Below are 22,220 nucleotides of genomic sequence, written 5' to 3'. Positions count from 1 at the left end.
GGCTGCCAGGGCACATACGCATCATCATCGCAGTGTCATCGCATCCCTGCATCAAGGGAGCCATCTTATTACATCGCAACCGGATCATCGCATCACATAAAGGCGCCATCTTGTGCACCGCAACTGGCCCACAGGCCGAGAATCTGCGCATCACCTCCGCACCGGTAATGATAATGACGCATCCCCTACTCTGCGCAAGCATTGAGGCCCGACGCCTCATCTCCCCCAGATCACGGAACCAACGCATCTCCCCTTTGCGAGCCTTTTGATTATTTTGCGTTACGCATCCAGGTACTTTGTTGAGAACTTGTCTCATATATCATCAACTTCAACTAAGTAACTTTTATCATCTTTAAAGGAATCTTGAGTGTAGTATTGTGGATTTTTGTTGTTTGCGGTCTTGTGTTTAAGTCTATATAAAGAATACCTATTTTTATAAAACCTGTGTTGTGTCCATCTGTAGTGTTTTCACTGTACTACTGTATATATTCACAAATGCTTAACACACTGCCTCTGAGATAAGCCTGTCTGCTCCTGCCAAGCTACAAAGGGGGTGATCAGGGGTTATTAAGGAGTGTAATCCGCTTATCCTGACTTAGAAGTAAGGGTCCCTATTTGGACAAAGGTGAATACCATTGCCAACTAGAGACCCCCAGATCTAACAATGGGTCACTAGATGATTGCAAGGGCAGTAGATTTTTAAGCAGTTATGTTTCAGGAAACAGATTAAATACCCACATGCTTCTGTCACAATGGTTGCAGAAGTGGACACAGACTCACAGCAGCCATGGCCAGGAGTACCTGCGGGCGGTGACGTGGGGAGAGGGAGGGGCAGGGTGGGGTAGTAATGTATGGATTACGGAGTTTAACAGGTAAGTGAACATATAAATAAATAAAACAAAATTTGTTGTGCGCACTGCAGCGCATTTGGTTATGTAGTGCATGCAACGAAATTCGTTTTATTCATATATATATTAACTTAGCTGTTAAACTCCGTAATCCATACATTATTACCCCCCACCCTGCTCCTTCCCACGTCACCGCCCGGCAAGTACTCCCACCACCGGCCACGGCTGACTCACAGTGCAATTCTAGACAAGCAAAACTATTCCCTGGACTTTACCAGAAGAGACTCACTAGTCTTGAAGGGGTTAGGTGACTGCATACATTCTACACATTTCACAACAGCACTGCTAGTGTGAATGCCTTACTCATTCTGCGAATGCATAAGCAAAGACTGGGTTATAATACTACTGAAACTTGACAAAAGCATAGGTTTTTAAGCCGTTATGTGTCAGCAAAGACATGAAGTAGCCACATGCTTCTGGCACAATGGTTGCAGAAGTGGACACAGACTCACAGTGTGATTGTAGACAAGCAAGAATATTCCCTGGACTTTACCAGAAGAGACTCACTAGTCTGTAAGGGGTAAGGTGACTGCATACATTCTTCACATTTCACTACTGCACTCTAGTGTGAATGCCTGACTCATTCTGCGAATGCATAAGCAATGACTGGGTTCTAATACTACTGAAACTTGACAACAGCATAGGTTTTTAAGCAGTAATGTGTCAGCAAAGACATGAAGTAACCACATGCTTCTGGCACAATGGTTGCAGAGTTGAACACAGACTCACAGTGTGATTGTAGACAAGCAAGACTATTCCCTGGACTTTACCAGAAGAGACTCACTAGTCTGGAAGGGGTTAGGTGACTGCATACATTCTGCACATTTAAAACAGTTTTTATTAACCAATAAGAAACATGCTTTTAAAACACAGAAACTTGCACCCTATGTTTCAGTCTATAATGTTCTCAAACAGCCAATCATTTCTCTTCTTTTTTTAAGACTGCATCTTATCCACCATTTTAGAAAAATCTTAGTTTTCAAACTGCCCATTTCACATACAGACACCTTCTGAGTGCATCCAGACTTCCCTTCAAGATGCTTAGAGTGTGGAATGTGGGACACAGTTATATTTTCTGGAGCAAAAGGTATGCTGAAAACAGAGGTATTGACAAAGATTTAGCTTTGCCAAAAGTAGACATTAAATGAATTGGACAGAGAGGAATAAAGTGACACCAATTGATGCCATTGGTTAAATCCTTTTTGCATCTCTAACACCCTGGCTTCATAATTGTGGTGGCAATGACCTAGGCACTTTGACTGGGGTAGGTCTGGAAATGCTTATGAAGGACACCTTTGGAGAATTTATGTCACTTTTCCCCCAAACTGCCTTTGTCTATTCTAACATATGCCAAAGACAGAAATGGAACTGGCCCAATCAATTGGGGTCCATTTACAACAACAATCTGCGTTTTAATATGGATGGCATCTATAGGAGAGATGGTGTACATTTTACAGATGATAGTAACAGAGTCTTCCCAACAACTTTAGACTCTGCATAGGTACTTACTTCTAGGTACCAAAATCTCCCAATAAACACAAGGGCTCTTTTTAGAGCAACCCAAGATCTAAACACATAAGCTTGATGTATATTTAAAAATATTACCTTTTTTTTGTTGGGGGTTGCGCACCCAGCGCATATTGGAGTTGTGCACCCAACGCGTTCCCAACAGGGGGCCGCGCTGGGAGTCACGCACCCAACGCGTTCACACCAGGGGCCACGCTGGGAGTCGCGCACCCAACACGTTCACACCAGGGGGCCGCGCTGAGCGTCACGCTGGAGTTGCAACTCCAAAATTTCCCGTCCTTTTTTTTTTAGCTCCTACCACTAATTTATATTCTCCCGTGGACCCCATCACCCGGGGCCTAAATACAATGGTGGGGACCGTGGAGGGAGCCCCAATGCCCCCACGGTCCCACCGGCTCCCCGCATCCTTCGGGAGCCGGCATTGCTTTTCCACATGGGGAGCTGTTAACATGCAGCTTCCCGTATGGAAAAGCCATCTGGTTTGGATTTTAAAAGAGAGAGCAAGTTTCCCTGCTTTCTCTTTCAAAATCCAAACCAAGTTTGCCATTGCAGGGCGGGAGCCACGAGGATCCCGCCCTGCCTAGAAAACTGCAGTGTCTTGGGGGTGGGCACCCCGGGATACTGCACGAGCTGGCCCTAGGGGGTGGTGCTCCCCAGGGCCATCACTGACTCCAGGAGGGGGGCCGCCAGCCCCACTCCCATCAGTGATATAACCCGGGGAGGCGGTAGTTCCCAGGGTTTGGGGGTCCGTAGCGGACCCTCTATTTTAAATATTTAGTGCCCTGGGGATGTGGCGGTCCCTAGGGCATGTGGGGAGGCTCGAGCCCCCCTATACAGGTAGTCTTTTTTTTTTAAAACAAGCCCCGGGGGTGGAGGTCCTCGGGGCTGCGGAGGGCCGTGAGATGTCATTTGAGATGTCATCAGTGATGTCATCAGTGATGACACTGACCATGTCATGAATGATGTAATATGTGAAATCATCACCAGTGGATTGCGGGCGCGAGAGTTACCCAAGGTTTTTTTCAGTGATTTTGAAACATTTATTTAATAACAATTTTTTAATCTATTAATTGCTATTTTTATTTCTTTGATACTGATTTACAAATTTATTTTAAATAGATTTATTTTTAGATATCTTATTTTTTAGATTACATTACACATTTTTAATAAATATATATTTTTAAAAAATTTAATATTTAAATATATTTTTATATATTTTAAAATATTTTTATAATATTTTGTAGTTTTTTTTTTTACAATTTTTTGAGCAGTCCCTCACCCAAAGCGCACCTCTGCCGATTGCTGCACAGAACGTAGACGCCATTTTACAATTGTTCTGTAGGATGCGCGTAGGGTGTGCGAGGGGTCAGTATTTTCATGCGCGATTGCTATGTGACCAGTACGTGACTTCAAGCGCATACGCAACATATGCGTATCACCCCACACAGCAGGCGTTTCCTCATGATGTCATGTGTTCAACGCAGGGGGTGCACGACATCTGCAAACATTTTTTATATAAAAAAGATATATCTATAATATGTATTTAATATAAATATTAAGGTGAAAAAAATAATATTCTTTTAGTTTTAATAAACTTATATTACTTTTAAATGCAATTTTGAGAAGTCACTCTAGATGCATGCTGCTTGTACGCACCCAACGCCGATCCCATGTGACCAAAAAAAGAGATTTCATTGGTTTATAATACTTACTGTTCTAACTATTGAAGAACCCCACCCATTTCAAGTACTCTTCTTAGACCTTCCTTACGAGAAGACCTATCCTGAAAAGAACGTCAATTTTGGTTCATTGGAAACCTGAAATTCTTTTTTGGAATCAAAAATGGCTACACCACTGCAACAATCATCTGATTCTGATGATTTTGTTACTGGACAATTTCTACCAGAACCTCAGCCTCCCAAAAGATACACATCCATCGTATAGAATTTTTTTACTTTTCCAGAGGGGCAAAAGAAATGTAATGCCATCAAAGTAACATGCAACATTTGCCAGGCAGTACTGTCCAGAGGAGATCCAAACAAGAAATACTCCTGTGACACTGCTAGTATGCGCAAGCACCTCCAATCCATGCATCCTGTCAACTATGCTCACGAAGAATGTAGAAGACTGCGCAAAAATGTACCTCCACCACCGGCAATACCAAGTAACTCTGAGGCATCACCTTCAACATCGCCACCAGACATACGTCCCCAATTTGGGAAAGTTAGAAGGCACTGTGTGAAGTGCAATCATTTAATTTGTTATGGGGAACAATCAGTAGACCTAGTTTGCAGAGTAATTGATAACCATCAATGCCAGTTTTTTTTATTCCCTCAAAGTTCATGGTTTTGTTCATCCTGTTGACGTTTTTTTCTTTTTTTTTAAACAAAAAAACAAAAAAACTTTCTAAAAATTAAAAAATATAAAAGTGCAAAAAACAAAAAAAAGTTATTTTCAGAACTAACTACTCTGGTTAAAGAAAGAGCTAAATGTATATGCTAGTGTGTGAAAGTTTACATAAATGTATACATACTGTATAATTGACTAAAGAATGCATTTGTCATATAAGGGTAATGTATAACTGCAGAACTATAAGGAAGTGCTGCAGCATGACACTGTAAGCTCTTTGGCTACAACGTGCTGAGCTACTTCCGAAGCACAGAGATGCAACATATGTACATAAATATGTTGGAAGTCTGTCCTTCCCTCTAAACTGCTGTTTAAACTGCAGGCATGTGGTGATACAGGCATCCTTGCACCATGGTGTAAGAATATATGTGTCATGTGGAGTTTGTTTTTGTGCAGGAAGACACACCTTCCTGCACAAAAACAATCAGTGAAGGCATTTTTCCCCACAATGTATGCTGTGCATTGTAGCATATATTGAAAGAGTAAAAATGAGCAGAAGTGAAAACAATTCTCCTAGGTAGTGCATTGGTCTTTGTGTAGAGTAGGGGGTCATGTTGGTGGTAGATTTAGCGTTTAGGGTAGTACACTGGTGTTTGTGTAGTGTAGGGGGCCGTGCTGAGGGTAGTGTTTTAAGGTTTAGGATGTGCAATGGTGTTCGTCTATTGAAGGAGGTAGTGTTTTAGGGTTTAAAGTAGTGCAGTGATGTTTATGTAGTATAGAAGTTCATGCTGGCGGTAGTGTTTTAGGGTTTTGGGTAGTGTAGTGGTGTTTGTGAAGTGTAAGGGTTCTGCTTGGGGTATGTATTAACATTACACTATGACAAACCCTAAGCACAATTATCAGTAGTAACCACCAAAAAATTCCAGGTGAAGTTATCAGCAGAATGCTAGGAAAATGTTTATCAATATTAAATGCTTCTAATCAAGTAAAATTCAAATCAGCACATGCAGTGTGCCACAAATGGTATTACCACAGCAGTAAGTCTCCCCAACTTAGATTTAAAGTGGATAAACATGTTTCATATGACAGACCCATAGGCCAACACTGCAGCTTCCACATGCTTCAACACCCGCCGCATACTCAGCAAGACCTTCAAATAGACCCACCCACCGAATCAAGGAAGACCATCACTCAAGCACTCATCACCAGCAGGCTGGACTACGGGAACGCCCTCTATGCCGGAATCAATAAATCTCTACTCATAAACTTCAGACTGTCCAGAACACCGCAGCCAGACTCATCCTCAGCATCCCACGATAAGACCACATTATCCAGCATAAACGAGCACTCCACGTGCTCCCTGTCAAAAAAAGAGTGACCTTCAAGCTGCTCACACACACCTATAAAGCCCTTCACAACACCGGACTCCAATACCTCAATCTCCTTCTACACCCCCAAAAGAAACCTCCACTCCGCTGACCAGGCCGTTTTATCCGAAACCCTCTGTATCCACAGAATCAGACAGGAGGCACACCCTTCTCCTACATCATGGCCAAGACCTGGAATGAACTCCCCCACAGCATCAGTTGAACCCCCACACTAAAAGCATTCTGGAACAGCCATAAGACCTGGCTTTTCAAATCACCAAAGTTGCACAAATCCCCTCCACATACTCCCCCAGCGCCTGGAAACCCTCACAGGTGAGTACTGCGCTCTATACATCCCTAATTGATTCATTGATACGCCACCACAGTGTGCGTTTGAGTGTTATCAACAGCCCCTGCCATTGGTTTGGCTGTCTATAACTCTTAAGGGTAGTGAAATGAGCAGTACTACCTTCTTTAATATACACAGAATCTCTGAGATTGGCTTGGTTTGGCTTCACCTCTGAGAGCTACTTTCAGGGTGCTGGTGAGCTACCAGTAGCTCCCGAGCTACTAATTGGAGACCCCTGGTATGTATAGTGAGTGGGGAATTGTAGTCCTGAAGCACAAATGTGAAGGTTATTACACCACTACATGCATAATACATATCACTTTGAATCACTCCATTCCCTAAAGCCTGGCTCACGGCATGAGTACATGCTTACTGACTGAATGATTACATTAATATAAGTAAAGACACTGGGTGAATTCTTAATTGGTTGACTTTTATTTTAGTGAATGAATTACTACATGGTACTGAAAGACTCATTTTGAAATTGCAACAGCAGTCACACTGTGTTTGCTGGAGTATAAAGATAGTGACTGGTGAATTGTAGGCCTGAAGCACAAGTGTGAAAGTGGTTACACCACTACATGCATAATGCATAGTAGTTTGAAGCACTGCATAACCTAAAGCCTGGCTTACTGCAAGAGTACATGTACTTATGTAACTGCAAACACATCAACCAACCAAATCATTCTGTCTCACTTTTGCCAAATGAACACTGATTCATAGTGTGATTCTAGACAAATAACAGTATACCTTGCAGTGTATAAAGAAAGATTAAAAATATTAGATAAATAAATGTATTAAAACTCGGAGTAATGGAATTAAATAAATGAATAGTCGGATATAAATTAGAATATTCAAAGTTTAATAGAGAGTATCTCTGGCACGGGATGCAGGGAACATAGGGGTTTAGTTTAGGGTAATGAAGAATAATAATAAAAGTTTTACAAAAAAAGGAAAGTTACTAGAATAATAAGTCGAAAAAAAGGGAAATGAATGTTAATACTCGTATTAAAAAAAAGTAACCTACAGAAATGCTTAAATAAGAAAAGCGAGTTTAAATAAAGCATTTTAGAAATTATATGAAAGTTAAAAAGTATGGAAAGAGGCATGTTTACATAAACACGTGACGCACTAAAACAGTGGAAATGAGAACACCTGTCAACTGAAAAACGTGACTTAAAAGTGGGAGAAGCAATAACTTGATCCCATAGAGTGTAACCAAAAAGTATATAAACCACACCCGTGGGATAATTAGTTTCATTTCAGAGAATCAATATGGGCGAAGAAACTACGAGCAAGGTAATGATTCGGGGCTGCGGAAGCATCTTGAGAATATCTTTCATTTTCTCAGACGGAACATATTGTTAATGTATATTTAAAAATACATTAAACATTATCTTCCTTCCAGAGGAGTTGGATGAATTTTGACTGAGGAAGGAAAGAATATCGAAGAGAGGTAAATTATCTGAATGGGTATATGTTTGATATTTTTAAAAAAGAAAGCAAAATAATTTAAATGATTATAGAATGTGGTATGATTAAGTTTAAATGGAATATAATAACAAGTTGACGAAAGAACCATTACAAGAAATATAAGTTAATTAAGGAATTACTACGTGCAAAGTAATAATTAGGAGCAATGCCATCATTTTTAATTTATCTTTCATTTCCACAGAGGGATCATATTGTTAATGTATATTTTAATTTATATATAACTTTATGATACTTCAACTGGATTTGAATGACTTTCAACAGAGAATTTCAAAACATAATAAATAATATATATTTAGTATGCAAGTATTTCTTAATGATTGAAAAATTTACTATCAATAAACTATCGACGAAAAAACGAAATACTTTGGAATAAAAGAGAATACTCTTTATCTTCTACAGTGAAAATGGGCTAAAAGTATTTATATTAATTAGTGCTTTCACCAATTTTCACGCGTGAAGAATAGGAGGATTATCTTTGCAAGCACTTTTTTGGAAAAAAATAATATAAATGTGGCTTCAAATGTTAATAATTCTTTCCATTTTTAAAAATGATTGTTAAATGTAATATTGAAATGAAATGTACATAAAAAAAGAAAGATGAAGTAGTGAGGGAGTGTTTGTCGTAGCACTTCTATTCTACTTTATCTGAAAGTAAAAAAAGCCCAAATATTTAAATAAAAAGGATGGGCAACACATATAATGTAAACATAAGTAATGAGTGCTTATGATAAAATAAAATAAATGGGGTCCAACGCTTGATACCAATGACTGAAAAAAAGATTTTGCATTTCACCTATGTGATGAATATAAAAGACTCATTAAAAATATTTTTAAAACTTGTGCATTTTTCTTTCAAGGATGGTTTGAAGAATTATACATTTAATGAAAGGACAAAGTACTCCACGCTAAAGGAGAAAAGTCAGCACAATTATGATAGAATAGAAAATAGAATAATATTTTTAAATACCTTCACAGTCGACAAACTTGTAAGCACAGTAGACAGTTTAAATTAAAAACACTCTACCACAACTGGGGGCATACTATCAAGAAGGGTTTCAAATGCATTGTAAAATAAAGTGCGTCACAAAATGGGCTACATACATGGTGAGGGTATCATAACGTCACATAGAAAAAACAAGCCAATCAACATTAGGATCAGGAAGTTAGAGTTAACCACACAACAGCCAATGAAATGTTTTTCAAAATCTGAGCAAGGAAAGGGATTGGTCGGCGATACGTCTTCTTACAATACAACCGAAGTCTTCAAGCTTCCACTGGACATCCGCCGAAGTTTTCTCCTGTATCTTCCTTGAATTCCTGCCAATTTGCGACTTCGTCCTCCAGTTTCCCTGTCCTCTCCTCCACCTCGGGGACTCTGCCTGCAATGTCAGCATAAAGTTTGTTAATTTTTTTTAGTGATCCCTGTATCTTTTTATTTGCTTGCGTGGCCCTTTGACTTCCCGTTCTGGCCTCCCCTTGCATTTGCTTCAAGGTGGTATATAACAAGTCCATGGTGGTAGTCTGTGGTGGACTAGTGGGATGAGAGTGATTTATATTGCTTCCTCCACCCTTCTGATAAAGCTGGAAAGTAGCGGAGTAGTCCCACTCCAACTATTTAACCATCTCCGACTGTGAAGGGCTTCCTGCCATTTTTAATTTGGAACGAGATCTGTTTTTTGCGTACTTAGACCTTTGGTTAGCAGAGGCCCTCTGGACTGAGGCACTTTCTAGAGCCGACGAGTCAGAATCGAGATCTTAGTCGTCTATGCAGCTCCCTCCAGATAGTGATGTGAAGAAACTGACTCGTCATCATTCACTGAGAAGAAGCAGTCATCACTGGGTGAGCCCGGTATTGGGCTAGCGGGGCCATTTCTCTGTGAGGGAACCGTCTTTTTTATGGCAGCATTCATATTTTTAGCTGAAACAGCGATTTCTATTGAATGAACTATTTGTTGTCCAGTTTTGGAGGGCTCCTCCACTATATCACCCGCTAGCTTGGCATCGCAATAAGTGCCCTTTTCTTTTGTGACCTCGTTTGACTGCCCGGCTGCCCCCATGTCAGCATCACTAATCAAGTCAGTGCTAGAGATGTGCATATCTTGAACTATGAGCCCCCCACCGATTATGTCCATATGCGCCTCACTGCCCGCATTGGTTCCTACAAGCATACGCGGTTGCCATTCAGACCCGATATTATCATTGCCGGGTACCTGTATTGTCTGCAACGCCTGTTGTTCTGACCCCAGCTCAGTCTGTAGATCAATATGAGATGTCAGCTGCTCTGCGGGTTGAGACGCCAGCCAAGAGTGCTCCGCCGTAACATTCATTCTACTCTCGGCATCTGCAGACAGATCCTCTCTCTGAGCATCCGCGCTGTCGTCGCTCGACTCTCTTTGCCTTCCAAAGATCCACGGTGTTGCGGGAGAGTTCTCGAAGAGAGGTACCTCTGGGTTAGGAACTCCTGTTATGGAGAAGGACTCGTATAAGGTAGGTTGCGCAAGGTGTTTACTACAGATTCTTCAATCTGACGCGGTTTGGTGCCTTTTTTCGCTGTGGCCCCCTTATCCTTTTTTTCCTTTTTTTGCTCGCTGGTAAGCCCTTCTTGTATTTCATCAATATGTTTGACAATGTGCCTCTGTGTTTGTGCCACTGCCCTAAGATTAGGAGCAGACACGAGGCCCGGGACGCCAGAATCACTTAAAGCCATTTTATCTTTGTCTTTGTCTTTCTCTTTCAGTTCTTTCTGCGCCTTTGGTCCTCTCAGCGCCATAGCTTTCATCAGGTTGCTGGGTTTTAGAGGAGAGAAGTAGTTCTGTGTTCCGATGAAAAAGGAGAAAAGTGGCTGGTGTGTTAAATTAATTTCGCTTTTACACAACCAGTTCAGTAAGCCCTGTAGCAAATCGGATAGTCGCAGCATACTCCAGGATAGAGCAACATTACACAGTGATAGTTAAAATTCCTGGGGAGAGGGAGAGGATGCGACTACTCCCTAAGGTCTATCAGTGGCCATCTTGCCTCCTACAGTTCTGTGTTCCAACTACAATGCTTCACAACCAATGAAAAAGAGGTGTAGAAAGTTTCTGTTTTTAACATACAAGCAAATCAGATGATCTTGCAAGTACACGCAGCGAGAGGCAATTATTAAAGATGACTTGCTTTTGAAAGACCCCGAAAGGGTTCTTGCAAAATAAATACGCACTTATCTGGCAGACCCCATTTAATGATTAACCAGGCTCTCAAACCTAAACACGTCGAAAATCTTCTCTCGTCACTTTCTCTTCTTGCAGGTTCACCGTGAAAGTACCTGTTTCCTCCTCCTTTAACTCCTTTCTTTTTCATAGTAATTGTTACTAGATGCAACCCCCCTGGATTTGCAATAGTAATTGTTACTCATACAGTATCCAACACATACCCTATAGCTGCACCCTCCTGGAGTTAGAATAGTAATTGTTACCCTTACACAAACTCGCCCTCCCATAGCAAAACCTACTTTAGATTTTGAAAGACACTACAGTGAAATCTATTCTTACTTTCAAAATCCAAACCAGATTGCTTTTCCATATGCAACTTAGCATCTCCCCATATGGAAAAGCAATACCGGCTTCCGAAGGACGCAAGGAGCCGGCGAGACCATGGGGACATTGTGGCTCCCCCCACTGTCCCCAACATTTTTTATAAGACCCGGGGGATAGGGTCCCCGGGGATATTAGAAATTACTCATAGGAGCTATTGTTTTACGGTCAAATTAAAAGTTGCGCACCCAGCGCAGCGCTCAGTGCGGCCCCCTGGTATACACGAGCTGGATGCACGACTCATAATCTGTAGGATGCACGACTCCAGCGCCTTTGCTGCACAGTGGTGCAGGGAGGGGGCGTGGCCTGATGTGACAAGTGTGCAAATGCGCCCTGTGGCACATTTTAAGTTGGGGAATTAAGTCCCTTTGTATCCTGAGGGTCCCTAGGGGCCAACGCCCTCCAGGTACGTCCAGTAAGCGCCACAGAGATGCGTTGCAGAGGTGGAAAAAGGGGCGTCTCCTCGGAGCACCTCTATGCAACACAGCTCTGTGGTGCTTACTGGAGGTACATGGTGGGCTAGTTGTCCCCAGGGACACTCCGAATTCAAGGGGAATTCATTTCCCAAATTAAAACCTGCCAGGGGGCACGTTTGCACAGTGGTGAAGGGAGGGGGCGGGGCCTGGTGTGACATGTGTGTACTTATGCAATCACTCCACCAAAACCCAAGCACTTACAAATTCACCATGCACTCTCCTTGCAGTACTCTAATCTTCCATTCAGTACCCATGTACTCATGGAGTGACCCACGCACTAACACATGCACTGATACAATTCCCTGTGCACTACCCATGCAGACCTGTAACCACCTACACAGTACTGGTTCACTCCTCCAATTACCCAGGGTGTACCCATGCACTCCAAAAATCCCTCTGTCACTACCCATGCACTCCCCCAATCACCCATCCAGGATCATGTACTTATCCAATCACTCCGCCAAAACCCAAGCAGGTATAAAATCACCATGCACTGTCCTTGCAGCACCCTAATCATCCAGTCACCACCCATGTACTCATGCAATGACCCAGGCACTAACTCATGGCAAATACAGAGGAGGTCATGATCATTATAGGGGTACCCCAACGCATAGTGTTCCCTAGTGCATGTAGGAGTTTTCACTGTATTCTAAGTGTCTTTTAGCAAAGCACTGGCTCCGGTCGTGGTAAGTCAGAGTCAGTTACGACCAGTACCCGTCACTAAAAAGTTGGGGACACAGGAGGACTTTCTGCTCCTCTGTTGGTTTTTTCTGCACATCTCTTGCTTCTTTCTGCACTTTTCTTTCTCTTTCTCTTTCTGTACTTCTGTTGCCTCTTCATACATTTGTCTTCTTGCTGCGCTTTTCTTCCTCTTTCTTCACATGTCCTAACTTTGTAGGCATAGTTAGAAATTAGCATTAAAAAACCCACTGAAATTCACTGAAAAAACCATAGGTTTGAGGCACGTTATAGTCATAAATTAGCATTTTAAAAAAAACATTGAAATTCACTGAAAAAAAACATAGGTTTCAGGCACGTTATAGTTAGAAATTAGCATTTAAAAAACCTTAGAAATTCACTGAAAAAAACATAGGTTTCAGAGACATTATAGTTAGTTGGACATTTCACTCGTACAAAACTAAAACCAAAGAAAATGGCCTGCTCCGCTCCGCTCCTTCCCTGAAAGTTTGGGGGTGATTCGTCAAGTGAGGGCTGAGATAAAAGGGGGGTCCCAAAACGTGTTTTCCCCATGCAATTTTCCATAGGGACCTTTAACCAGGGCTACAGCCCGAACGGGTGAACTGAATTACACCAAATTTGGCAGAGAGGTAGATTTTGTTTCGCAGATTGTGCTTTTTGTTAAATTGTGTAAATCCGTTCAGTAGTTCCTGAGAAAATCAAAAGTAAAATCATAGCGATATCAAGAGACGGAGTACAGTAAGCGTACCTTCCCGAGCACGAGCTGCATGCTGATTGGCTGTCAACTGTCTGTCAACACTCGAAACCAGGAAGTGTTGGCAGCCATCTTGTGCCTTGGTAGAACCGAGTCACAAGAAAACAGGGAAACAAAGGTAAAAACAAAGAAAAGGGGGCAGGGTAGAAACACCCTGACCCCCTAGGCCTGCTCAGGGGGTCCCACAAGGACCCCCAAGGGCCCAAAAAAAAATATATATATTTTTTATAATCATGGGTTACGCGTACACTGCCGATCCCCCCCCAAAAAATTAAGGCACCACTCTGCAAATGCGTCCCTTGACGCGTTAGCAGAGGGGGAACTAATTCCCCTTGAATACTGAGGGTCCCTGGGGGCCAAGTAGCCCACCAACAACCTCTAGTATGCGCCAGGGGGCTGCCTTGCAGAGACGTGTAAAGAGGCCATGCCCCTTTTTACACCTCTCTGTAACGCCGCCCAATGGCGCATACTGGAGTTCCTGGTGGACTAGTTGGCCCCCAGGGACCCCCAATATGCAAGGGGAATTAGTTCCCCTTCTGTAAATGCACCAGGGGGCTGCGTTGCAAAGTGGTGTAAAAAGGGGCATGGCTTCACAACACCTCTCTGCAATGCAGCTCCCTGGCGCATACTGGAGGTTCCTGATGGGCTAGTTGGCCCCCAGGCACCCCCAATATGCAATGGGAATTAGTTCCCCCTCTGTAAACGCGCCAGGGGGTTGCGTTGCAGACAGGTGTAAAAAGGGGCGGGGCCTCATTACACCTCTGTGTAACGCAGCCCCCTGGCGCATACTGGAGGTTCCTGGTGGTCTAGTTGGCCCCCAGGGACCCCAGTATTCAAGGGGAATTAGATCCCCCTCTGCAAATGCACCAGGGGGCGTGTTTGCAGAGTGGTGCAATCTGTCACTTCAAGCCCTGCCCCCTCCCTGCACCACTCTGCAAACACGCCCCCTGGCGCGTTTGCTGAGGGGGAAGTAATTTCCCTTGAATACTGGGGGTACCTGGGGGCCAACTAGCTCACCAGGCACCTCCAGTAAGCACCACAGAGCTGCTTTGCGGAGTGTTATAAAAAGGGGCGTGGCCTCATTACACCTCTCTGCAATGCAGCTCCCTGGCGCATACTGGAGGTTCCTGGTGGGTTAGTTGGCCCCCAGGGACCCCCAGGGACTGCCACTTCCCTAGGGCTTTTTTAATTATGCACAAGGCCCCCCCCGCAGCCCCAGGTCCCATCACCTCCCCGGGGCTTTTATGTATTTAGGGTATAGGGCCTCGCGGGCTCCCTTAAGCCCTGGGGACCGCCACCACCCCCGGGCGTTAGTTAATTGGGGGTGGGGTTCTCGTGGTACCCCCAAGCCCCAGAGACTGCCACCTCCCCAGGGCTATTAGAAATAGTAAGTTTGGAGGGCTTGAGTCCCCCCACACTCCCCTGGGGACAACCTCCTCCAGGGGCACCAATTATTGAAATACGGGGGTCCGTAGCGGACCCCCAGCCCCTGGGACCACCAACTCCACGGGGCAACATACCTGTTGGGGGCCCGCTCCAGGAGCCCTTCATGCCCTGGGGACTGCCTCCCAACAGGGCCAGCTCCAGTAATGTCCCGGGGTGCCCATCTACAGGAAATCCCGCCCTGCCATAGCAAACACTGCTTTGCTTCATGGAAGTGAGAGTAGGAAAGCTGCTCTTGCTTCCATTGAGCAAAGCAAATTGCTTTTGGACAAGAGGCGCTGCTGGTATGTCCAAAAGGCATGAGTAGAAACAGCTACCCGAAGAAAACGGGTCTTCAGCACAACGCAAGCAATTTTGAAATATTGGTGAGTAGTGCCTTCTTTTTATCTACTCCCGGTCGTCGCCAAATTTATGTAGTGAAGAGGCAGACAGAAGTGGACCCAATAAGTAGATTTATTACAGGAAAACAAGACACCTGAAACAGCCACTAACAGGAGCAGACAACAAGGCAATTTTCTTCTCCAGCACTGTGTACAAACTCCGCAAGGTTCCCCTCATGACAGCCCTACATTCTAACATTACATACTTAGATTCTAGTAGAATTAATTACTAACATTCTACTATGACTTACATTGGAATACTACACAGAGCACATGACTTTACAGCAATGAGCTCATGGTTTCATCCACGAGCCTTGAGACCGGTAGGAGTAAGTATTTCACTTCCCACTCCCTATATTGCATAAACAGAAACTAACACTACTTCCACAGGTAAGCTGCAGCGCCCAGAGCACATCACTTTACAGCAATGAGCTCACAATTTAGGTTCATGGTTTAATCCTGAGTCTTCACACCAGTAGGGGTGAGCAGTTTGCTTCCCACTCCCTATATATTATAAACGCATACTAATACTACATTTACACTTATACTACAGCGGCTAGTATCCTACAGTGCCCAGAGCCCATCACTTTACAGCAATCAGCTCAGTTTAATCCCCGAGTCTACACACCGGTAGGCATGAGTACTTCGCTTTCCACTTCCGGTATAGTATAAACGCACGGTACTGGTCAGTAGTTCGCTTCCCACTCCTTGTATGGTGTAAAGGTGTACTAACACTACTTGCTTCTCAGCTGTCGATGAAGTGTGACATGGGTTTTATTTCTTCAGTACTTTGGTGGTGATGAAAGCGCGCCCACTGAGGAAGATATCCCCGCACTACATATCCCACAAGGCCATTGCTTGGCCGCGCCCATCGAAGCAGAGATATTTTCACCAGGTGCGCAAGGAACAGCGCTCTCATCTCCACTTGGAACTTACGCTATTGAGGAAGGGTTTGCACCCGAAACGCGTCTGGCGTTCATTTGGGACATGCATTTCATGGCGTTGGTCTGCCAGCAAGCTGCTTTTTTTGTGATTAAAGGAGCAGTATTGATACTTCCTGTGGTCTCTGTTTGAATGGGGTTCCTATGATTGATGGATATGTTACGGCTTGCCTAGTCGTGAACATGAGACCCACCGCTGCTGCGGATCCGCTCTGCCACCACTGGTGTTCGAGTATTGGAAGGAAGTTTGAGCAGGTACTTTACAGGGAGCAGCCCGCTTGAAGCTCTGAACGGCACCAGAAAAGCATGTCAGAGGCTCGCCTGGACTGCATGCCAGCCTACATGGGTTTTATTTCTTCAGTACTTTGGTGGTGATGAAAGCGCGCCCACTGAGGAAGACATCCCTGCACTACATATCCCACAAGGCCATTGCCTGGCCACGCCCATCGAAGCAGGGATATTTTCACCAGGTGCGCAAGGAACAGTGCTCTCATCTCCACTTGGAACTTACGCCATTGAGGAAGGGTTTACACCCGAAACGCGTCTGGCGTTCATTTGGGACATGCATTTCATGGCGTTGGTCTGCCAGCAAGCTGCCGTTTTGTGATTAAAGGAGCAGTATTGATACTTCCTGTGGTCTCTGTTCGAATGGGGTTTCTGTGATTGATGGATATATATATATATATATATATATTTACTCGCACTATGCCTCGTCGCAGGGGGAGCTCGTTTGCGCTGGTGCCATCATCGGGATCGAGGCAGTCTCCCGTTTGTATTCAACACGCCAGTTTACAGTATTGATGGCACTCCACTCAGATATGGTTTTTCAAGTTAATTTTAATGGTAACAATTGAGATCGCCTACGCGTTTCGAACTCCAGCTTTCTTGATCACGGCATAATTTTAGACCCTAATATATATATATTCCACACACTCCTGGTTGCGCTTCATTTAGAAAAACCAGAGTCGGAGCCCAATTACATCACGGTGCTGTCAGTTTATTTGGCAGAGCAAACCCAACGCGTTTCGAGATCCGCCGATCTCTTGCTCACGGGTGGGGCTATGCAGGCACTGACGGTCATTTAAAGGTACATAGTGTTTACACATTGTGCACGTATTCATAAACATAAAGAAAACACCATTGTAAGCTAAGCCTGTCCATTGTAAACATTGTTTCATGTAAACATTTGTCACGCTTCCAAATAAGGTTGGGATTTAATTATTAAGCCATATTCTTAATGTTCAAAATATAAGACCAATGTTAATACTTGATATACAGACAAAATATTAATACTGTCTGTTTGACATGCGCCCTTGCGCCAGCCATAATATGCGGTATTGTGTTAACATCACACAGTATCCGGATTCATTGTTCATGTATTATATTGCCCCAGTGGGCAAAGGTCCATCATATTTATCAGACTTGACTTCCAATAATGCCCATGTGGGCGGTGGTATCTCCCATAACCTATAATGGAAAAAAGAAAAACAAGACTATAGCTGTTGGATATTTACATTTGTAGATTAGTGCAAAACATCTGTTTTAAAAACTATTAAAATTTAAACTTTCAGATACCAAAAAAGCAGCAGCATATTCAACATCAGAGGAAAACCATATTTTATGTTTGGAGGTGAATGGCTAACTCTTCACCCAAATTGTGTCCCATGGGCTGCAAGGTATTGTACATTATAATGTACTTTGATTCGAGTTTCCGTAACTCTAGCCACCTGTTGCCTCCCCTCTCATTAAGATCAACGCTGTCCAAAACACAAAATTTCATCAAATTGGGATTTTTGTTATGTAACAGCGAAAAATGCCTCGCTACAGGATATTGCTGATTCTCATTTCGTATTGCTCTCTGATGCTCCAAAATTCTTAATTTTGCCTGTTTCGTTGTGCAGCCTATATAAAATTTCTTGCAAGGACACTCAAGAGCGTAAACCACATATTGCGTTGTACAACTGAGATGCTTGGTAATTTTATGAGCACTTCTGTCTTTCGATAATTCAATTGACTTCCGAGTACAACTATATTTACAGGCTTTACATCTGTAACATGGAAAAAAACCTTGAATAGAATTGGTTTTTTCACTCTCTTTTATCAGTGTACTACTTAAGGTGTCCTTCAGAGATTTGGCTTTCCTGTAAGTCAGTGAAGGAATCTCATGGATTACCTCTTTGACATCATTATCCAATTTCAGAGTCTCCCAATATTTAGTTAGGCACTTACGCAGTTTCCATGATTGACTGTTATAGGTCGTAATAAAACGTACCTTATCATCTTCTTTACGTTCCTTTGGGATTAGTAGATCTTTCCTGTCCATAGCACTGACCTTTCTTAGTGCCTGCTGTATTATTTTTTCACTGTACCCCCTCTCAGAGAATCGCTTCATCATCAGTTTACTTTCATCATGGAAACCCTCTGCAGAACTACAGTTTCTTTTGGCCCTTATTAGTTCACCCAAGGGAATACTGCGTATAAGGCTTTGGGGATGACTACTCCCTGCATGTAGCAGGCTATTTCCAGCAGTCAATTTACGAAATAAGGTACTGGTGAGATTCCCATCCTTGACTGCTAGTTTGATGTCCAAGAATTCCAATTGATCTTTGCTGATTACACTTGTGAATTTTAGATTGAGAGAGATGTCATTCAAAATGGCTTCAAATTCGTGTATTTGGTCCAAGGTACCATCCCAAACACAGAAGATGTCGTCTATGTACCTTTTCCAAAGGATGACTGATGATGAAGCGATTCTCTGAGAGGGGGTACAGTGAAAAATTAATACAGCAGGCACTAAGAAAGGTCAGTGCTATGGACAGGAAAGATCTACTAATCCCAAAGGAACGTAAAGAAGATGATAAGGTACGTTTTATTACGACCTATAACAGTCAATCATGGAAACTGCGTAAGTGCCTAACTAAATATTGGGAGACTCTGAAATTGGATAATGATGTCAAAGAGGTAATCCATGAGATTCCTTCACTGACTTACAGGAAAGCCAAATCTCTGAAGGACACCTTAAGTAGTACACTGATAAAAGAGAGTGAAAAAACCAATTCTATTCAAGGTTTTTTTCCATGTTACAGATGTAAAGCCTGTAAATATAGTTGTACTCGGAAGTCAATTGAATTATCGAAAGACAGAAGTGCTCATAAAATTACCAAGCATCTCAGTTGTACAACGCAATATGTGGTTTACGCTCTTGAGTGTCCTTGCAAGAAATTTTATATAGGCTGCACAACGAAACAGGCAAAATTAAGAATTTTGGAGCATCAGAGAGCAATACGAAATGAGAATCAGCAATATCCTGTAGCGAGGCATTTTTCGCTGTTACATAACAAAAATCCCAATTTGATGAAATTTTGTGTTTTGGACAGCGTTGATCTTAATGAGAGGGGAGGCAACAGGTGGCTAGAGTTACGGAAACTCGAATCAAAGTACATTATAATGTACAATACCTTGCAGCCCATGGGACACAATTTGGGTGAAGAGTTAGCCATTCACCTCCAAACATAAAATATGGTTTTCCTCTGATGTTGAATATGCTGCTGCTTTTTTGGTATCTGAAAGTTTAAATTTTAATAGTTTTTAAAACAGATGCTTTGCACTAATCTACAAATGTAAATATCCAACAGCTATAGTCTTGTTTTTCTTTTTTCCATTATAGGTTATGGGAGATACCACCGCCCACATGGGCATTATTGGAAGTCAAGTCTGATAAATATGATGGACCTTTGCCCACTGGGGCAATATAATACATGAACAATGAATCCGGATACTGTGTGATGTTAACACAATACCGCATATTATGGCTGGCGCAAGGGCGCATGTCAAACAGACAGTATTAATATTTTGTCTGTATATCAAGTATTAACATTGGTCTTATATTTTGAACATTAAGAATATGGCTTAATAATTAAATCCCAACCTTATTTGGAAGCGTGACAAATGTTTACATGAAACAATGTTTACAATGGACAGGCTTAGCTTACAATGGTGTTTTCTTTATGTTTATGAATACGTGCACAATGTGTAAACACTATGTACCTTTAAATGACCGTCAGTGCCTGCATAGCCCCACCCGTGAGCAAGAGATCGGCGGATCTCGAAACGCGTTGGGTTTGCTCTGCCAAATAAACTGACAGCACCGTGATGTAATTGGGCTCCGACTCTGGTTTTTCTAAATGAAGCGCAACCAGGAGTGTGTGGAATATATATATATTAGGGTCTAAAATTATGCCGTGATCAAGAACGCTGGAGTTCGAAACGCGTAGGCGATCTCAATTGTTACCATTAAAATTAACTTGAAAAACCATATCTGAGTGGAGTGCCATCAATACTGTAAACTGGCGTGTTGAATACAAACGGGAGACTGCCTCGATCCCGATGATGGCACCAGCGCAAACGAGCTCCCCCTGCGACGAGGCATAGTGCGAGTAAATATATATATATATATATATATATCCATCAATCACAGAAACCCCATTCGAACAGAGACCACAGGAAGTATCAATACTGCTCCTTTAATCACAAAACGGCAGCTTGCTGGCAGACCAACGCCATGAAATGCATGTCCCAAATGAACGCCAGACGCGTTTCGGGTGTAAACCCTTCCTCAATGGCGTAAGTTCCAAGTGGAGATGAGAGCACTGTTCCTTGCGCACCTGGTGAAAATATCCCTGCTTCGATGGGCGTGGCCAGGCAATGGCCTTGTGGGATATGTAGTGCAGGGATGTCTTCCTCAGTGGGCGCGCTTTCATCACCACCAAAGTACTGAAGAAATAAAACCCATGTAGGCTGGCATGCAGTCCAGGCGAGCCTCTGACATGCTTTTCTGGTGCCGTTCAGAGCTTCAAGCGGGCTGCTCCCTGTAAAGTACCTGCTCAAACTTCCTTCCAATACTCGAACACCAGTGGTGGCAGAGCGGATCCGCAGCAGCGGTGGGTCTCATGTTCACGACTAGGCAAGCCGTAACATATCCATCAATCATAGGAACCCCATTCAAACAGAGACCACAGGAAGTATCAATACTGCTCCTTTAATCACAAAAAAAGCAGCTTGCTGGCAGACCAACGCCATGAAATGCATGTCCCAAATGAACGCCAGACGCGTTTCGGGTGCAAACCCTTCCTCAATAGCGTAAGTTCCAAGTGGAGATGAGAGCGCTGTTCCTTGCGCACCTGGTGAAAATATCTCTGCTTCGATGGGCGCGGCCAAGCAATGGCCTTGTGGGATATGTAGTGCGGGGATATCTTCCTCAGTGGGCGCGCTTTCATCACCACCAAAGTACTGAAGAAATAAAACCCATGTCACACTTCATCGACAGCTGAGAAGCAAGTAGTGTTAGTACACCTTTACACCATACAAGGAGTGGGAAGCGAACTACTGACCAGTACCGTGCGTTTATACTATACCGGAAGTGGAAAGCGAAGTACTCATGCCTACCGGTGTGTAGACTCGGGGATTAAACTGAGCTGATTGCTGTAAAGTGATGGGCTCTGGGCACTGTAGGATACTAGCCGCTGTAGTATAAGTGTATATGTAGTATTAGTATGCGTTTATAATATATAGGGAGTGGGAAGCAAACTGCTCACCCCTACTGGTGTGAAGACTCAGGATTAAACCATGAACCTAAATTGTGAGCTCATTGCTGTAAAGTGATGTGCTCTGGGCGCTGCAGCTTACCTGTGGAAGTAGTGTTAGTTTCTGTTTATGCAATATAGGGAGTGGGAAGTGAAATACTTACTCCTACCGGTCTCAAGGCTCGTGGATGAAACCATGAGCTCATTGCTGTAAAGTCATGTGCTCTGTGTAGTATTCCAATGTAAGTCATAGTAGAATGTTAGTAATTAATTCTACTAGAATCTAAGTATGTAATGTTAGAATGTAGGGCTGTCATGAGGGGAACCTTGCGGAGTTTGTACACAGTGCTGGAGAAGAAAATTGCCTTGTTGTCTGCTC

The sequence above is a fragment of the Lissotriton helveticus genome, chromosome 7, assembly GCF_964261635.1.
Source record: "Lissotriton helveticus chromosome 7, aLisHel1.1, whole genome shotgun sequence".
NCBI lineage: Eukaryota > Metazoa > Chordata > Amphibia > Caudata > Salamandridae > Lissotriton > Lissotriton helveticus.
Note: the sequence above shows the minus strand (reverse complement) of the source record.